Here is a 5,431-nt window from a genome sequence, read left to right as displayed (position 1 = left end):
GGGGTAGTATGTAGTGACCCGCTCTTTTATATGTTTTAAATCCAGTAAAGCGTGTTTATTTTGTTCATCAGTGAATGAAAACGGTTATTATCCTGATATGAATTCAGCTTATGATCCTGAATTTATATTGTTAAAGCAGTCAATGATATTATTTCAGAGTTATAACTGACTTAGCAAAGTCACGTTATTTATTTAAGCGAGATGGAATTAGATTTTATTTTTACTCGGATCGTGAATTATTTCCGACTCAAGAAGTTAATTAAATCTGCGGATTTAATTTAGATATCAGAACAACGAACGAATTAAATCTACGGATTTAATTTAGATTCATTTTATAACTTATCGATTTTAGCGAAAAATCACATGACGAAATACAAGATTTATTTAAATAAACAGTACCAAGCAGATACGAGCACGCGATCCATTTTACAGTTACAGAATCACCGAGACATAGAAAATACATCATTAATCCTACACTACATTATTATTATTATTTTTTTATCTTCCACTACTTTGCTCCCCACTACTTTGCCTACCACTATATTTTGCCCACCACTATACTTTGCCAATCCTCTATTAATCATCATCTCCACCATCCTGCAATTATCGAAGAGCAGCCCCTGCCTGTTTCTGCCAAAGTTCCCAGGGTAAGCTTTCTTTAATGCTTCCACCTTCTTCCATGGTTTCACCTGCAGTTAGTGAAGAAACAAATCTGTAAATTATTTCAGTCATTCACTCTCTGCCGAAAGTTCCAAGAGCTTTGGCACGTTGATTCACTAGCTCAACCACAATAGCCAACTACACATTTTAAGGTATTTACCTAGCCCCATATACTGTATTCCATCACACATTTTCTGCATCCAAGCATGATAGACAAACAAAACCAATATGTGAGAATGAACATAGCATCATGAAGAACCAGCAACATATAGCATTTAACAGATTTTGACCTTCACACCATAGCTTTACCATCTCACAACTGATAAACCATGTACATTAAGATACCTCAGAAAATTCATACGCAGTAGTTGTAAAGTGAGAGTAGGGAACTTAGCTTCTGAGAGGGAGGAGGACTGAACGGCTCCGAGGAGGAGGCGAGGCGACACCCTTCGCCGGAAATCGCACAGCAGCAGCCAACCTGAACCATGGTCGAGCAGGGGCTCGAGCGCACCAGCAGCGGACGCACGGCAACGGCGTTCTGCCCTTTTTGAAACCTAAGGCTCGACGTCGGAGAGGGATATCAAGATGGGAGTTGGACGGCGCCGCTCCCAGACGCCGACTGAGTCGCTGGATTCCAGACGGGCGTGACAGCAGCGGCGATGATTCCCAGAGTGGGACTCGACTGAGATCTGCGTGAGGAAGAAAGAAGGAGGAGCCGATCGATATTGAAGAAGGGCCGGCGGCGGCGCTCCTCCAGCGAGCCACTAACCACCGGACGAGCTGCAGCAGCTCCAGGCCACGACTCCGGCGAAACAGCAGCGGCAGTTGGCGGCGACTTCGGACGAGCTAACGACGACGGCGTTCCTCCAGCAGGCGTTTTGACCGCCGATCTCAGACAGCAGCGGCAACAGCAACATCTGTCGCCGGCGGTTGCGCTGGATCCTTCGCCGGTCTCAGGCGGCAGCGGCAGATGGCGTGAGAGAATGATGTGCGTCTGTGTGTGTGCGTTTCTTTGAAGAGAGAGAGATCTGAAATTGTGAGGAGAGAGAGACCGATAGTGAGAGAGATAGAGATGGGCTTTGATTTTGTTTTGTTTTGTTTTGTATGGGCTTTCTTTTAATTGATTTTGGGCCAAGTGATGGGCCGATTTTTAATAAGTGATGGGCCGATTTTTAAATGGAATTTGGGCTGATTTTATTTATTTAACATGGACTAAATTTTAATTAAGTTGGGCCGAAAAATTTGGGCCTCCTAGTTATTATTTTATCGGGCTTTGTTATTTATTTTCAGTGGGCTTGAGTTGGGCTGGATTATTTATTAATTTTGGGCCGATTTTAAATTATTGATTGGGCCTTTGAATTTATTTATTTTACTCAGATGGGCTGTTATTACATTATTTCATTGGGCCGAATTTATTTAATTAAAGCCCATCTATTTTATTTTAATTGGGCTGTTATATTATTTTCGTTGGGCCTCGTTTGAATGATTTAATTGAGCCCAGCTAATCAAATTATTTATGGAGACAAGATTTATTTAATTACTTGAGCCGATGAATTATTTTCAATCGGGCCTCTCATGTTAATTATTCAAGCCAATTCTATTTAATTAATTATTAGGCTACCTTATGTTGAGCCTTTTAATTATTTAATCTTATAACATTACTTGTTCCTATTTATTAAGCCCGATTAATTATGAGGTTATAAAGCGAATAAGTTGAAGTATTATTTATTTTCTATTGACTACGAGGAATGGGGTTTATTTAATTGGTGGATTAGAACACCCTAAGAGAACGGATTAATTTTTATTAATTATCCGGCTTCATGAAACGAGACTTAGCTTTTGTTTAAATCCGATAGCTTGGATTAACAATAGAAATTCCTTGATTATTATCTCAGAATAATAGTTCATGCATACGAGATTCATGCATAGTTAAATTACGCATTCTCATTTAATTGAGAATTTTCCCTCGATTTAAAGTCTTACGTTATTTTCTCGGATTAAAGGTCGAGCGCAAGAATAAGAGCTCGTCAAGGAGTCACTAATCTGTAGCAAAGCTTTGCTATCAGGTGGGTTACTTTCATATATATATCAAATGAGTTTAATGTTATGTTTGAACAGTTATTTCATTGCAAAATCATTGAACTGAAAATTATTTCAACTGTTGTCTTGCCATAAATGTTTAAATGTTTGGTATGATATCTATCTGATGTGGCTTTGCCAGTTATGTAATCGAATTCGGGTCCTGAGCAGTTGATAGCTATCCTGCCAGGGCTAGTGTACACCAGTGACCGTGAGTCATCTAGCGGGTTGGCCGGTCAAGTGTCCGTGAGAGGTGGCCACCTCTCCGGCACACAGTTCCAGATATGATAGATTACAAGAGAACTTAGTCTGCAGACGAACTTTAAGAATCACAAATGAATTTAGTAAGCTTGGGCCTTTTTAGCGAAAAACTCCCTTGCTGTACTGTTTATGATGGCATGACAATTTACAACTTTACGAAGCATGTTATATTTCATAGTAGGCATATGTGCCCACTGAGTACTTTTGTACTCAGCCCTGCATATATTTCTAAATGTGCAGGTTGAGCAGCTGCCGATGGTGATGAAGTGACGAGCGGGACTCTTTTGTCTTATTATGTATTAATGAACTCTAGGGTTACATGTCTTCATACATGTAATCAGAACCTTATTCCGCTGCGTACTCAGAATTTTTATGTTATTTTGGATAAGTCGGAGTTATCCGAACTTACTAGTTATTTGAGTCTATACGACTAAAACTCCGTTATATTATAAATATCCCTGTTGTTAACAATGATACTGCGATCCTTTCTTGTTTGAATATTCCCCTTTCTACCCCGCTTCTAATCTCCCTCCATTAGTCACGGTTTCCCCGGCTTAATTATCCTTAATTAGGTCCGGTCGTGACAGAAAATAATTAATTATTTTCGTGAATTACTTATGTTATTTTGTTGTAGTCATTTTGGTTGAATTAGTTATGTTATTTGTGAATTACTTAGTATATAAATTGATTTAGTTTAATTTTAAAATCATTTCAATAATTTAAATAAAATACACAACCAAAGAATTGAATTGGGTAGTGCATAAATTGAAACTAACGAGAAGATCCTCTACATGTACATAATTATTTTCGTGAATTATTAATAATAATAATAATTCTATTTGGTTGAATTACTTATGTTATTATTAAATTTTGTGTTATTTTTCTTAATTAATTATATTTTGGCTTTTTAATTGATATATTTTTGGTATTGAATAGATCGGTTATCGGAGGCCCAAAACAATAAATCGCCCCGGGACGCAGATCAGTTCTTACTACAAGACCAGTTATTTGTCCCTGGTACCCGAGCGACTGAGGGAAATAGGGGGCGACGCACTGGAGAATACGTTCAGGCAGGGTTGCTTTGGACATTTGTTGGATTGGGATCCGGGCAACAGGTGCAACATGGCATTGCACCATATTGTCTCTCGTCATCTGCTGGATAGTGACGATGTGATGTGGTTCTACATCAACGGCAAGAAGGTTTGCCTTGATCACGCCGCTTTCGCTATTGTGACCGGATTGCCATTTGGGCCACATCGTTTCGATCCATCAGCCTCCCACAATTTGAAAAACAATGTAGCCTACACACGAGTTTGTGGCGGGCAGCGCTTGTCAGTTCAGGAGTTGGCAAACATTTTTTTTGATCAGTGGACGAAGATTGTCGACCCCGACGGCTCGGTAGCACTGCGTGTGGCCCACCTGTTGGTGCTACACGCATTTGTTTTGGGCGTGGATTTGCCACGACCCGTGGAGATCTGGACGTGGGCTTTGGTGGAGGACTTGTCGGAGTTCTCCACATTTCCTTGGGGTGCAGCGGCATATAATCGCTTGAACTTCAGGATGAAGAAGATGTCGAAAGAATGGAAGTACCACTTCTATGGGCGTTCTTGGGCTCTATATACTTGGGGTCTTGAGGTTGTTCCCGGCTTGGGCAGAGCCATCGCTATACATAATGCCGGGATATTACCTAGATTCAAGAGGTGGACCTTCTTGAGTAAAATCAATGAAGATTTGCAGCCCCTATTTGAGTCACCGGTAATAATTTAAGTGTTTATTAGTTAATTATATTTGATGTTATGAATATTAATCATCATGTACATATATTTTTTATTGTAGGAGAACGGGCTTTATGAGTTGCAGCCCGAACAGCGGGAGGCGTCGACGCATTGGTGGCTATCGGTCGCGAATGAAGGAGATGTCCAGTTTCCAGGTCCGGGCGTCTTCGGCCAGAGGAATCCTCGACCGGATGTGAGTGGTGGGGACCGCTCTGAGGCATCTATTCAGATGGAACCCCGACGTCGCAGTTCGAGGCGCGCAGATCGGGGAAAGCGGCAGAGACCACAGGTGGTTTCGTCCTCGTCGAGCAGTGGCCAGCGGGATCAGACTGGCGGCGGCGATCGCCCCGTGACTTCCGGTCGGAGGTCACAGAGTCACAGGAGGCCCAGATATGGGGGAGAGAGTAGTGCTGCTCATGGGCCTTCTGGTTTGAGCGAGCAGGAGTGGCAGCGCATGGAGCAGATGGTGCGCGAGAGTGAGGGCCGGGTGGCGAGGCGTGTGGAGGAGAGCCTATTTACGAGGCTGAAGAATTGGGCAGAGGAGACCTTTGGGTGTATGCGTTGCCGATGCTCGCATAGCACCGATGTACGTCAGCCCATGCTTGCTCCAAGACCTCAATCGGACAGGCGACGAGAGCCCGAGCCCGAGACGGAGC

At 42.3% G+C, this 5,431-nt stretch overlaps 1 long non-coding RNA gene across 3 annotated transcripts; it reads left to right on the top strand.

Annotated features, from left to right (window-relative positions):
- Positions 1-688: 688 nt before the first annotated feature.
- Positions 689-3,523, top strand: LOC131017423 (uncharacterized). Of its 3 annotated transcripts, XR_009099604.1 has the most exons (3): positions 689-812; positions 2,664-2,726; positions 3,241-3,523. It is a non-coding gene; the product is annotated as an uncharacterized LOC131017423 (long non-coding RNA). The 3 variants fall into 3 exon arrangements; XR_009099606.1 differs by lacking the exons at positions 2,664-2,726; positions 3,241-3,523 and adding an exon at positions 1,037-1,866; XR_009099605.1 differs by lacking the exons at positions 2,664-2,726; positions 3,241-3,523 and adding an exon at positions 1,026-1,866.
- The last annotated feature ends 1,908 nt before the right edge of the window (positions 3,524-5,431 follow it).

Source organism: Salvia miltiorrhiza, chromosome 3 (genome assembly GCF_028751815.1).
Source record: "Salvia miltiorrhiza cultivar Shanhuang (shh) chromosome 3, IMPLAD_Smil_shh, whole genome shotgun sequence".
NCBI lineage: Eukaryota > Viridiplantae > Streptophyta > Magnoliopsida > Lamiales > Lamiaceae > Salvia > Salvia miltiorrhiza.
The sequence above is the reverse complement of the archived record's forward strand: the minus strand, read 5'-3'. Positions and strand labels throughout refer to the sequence as shown.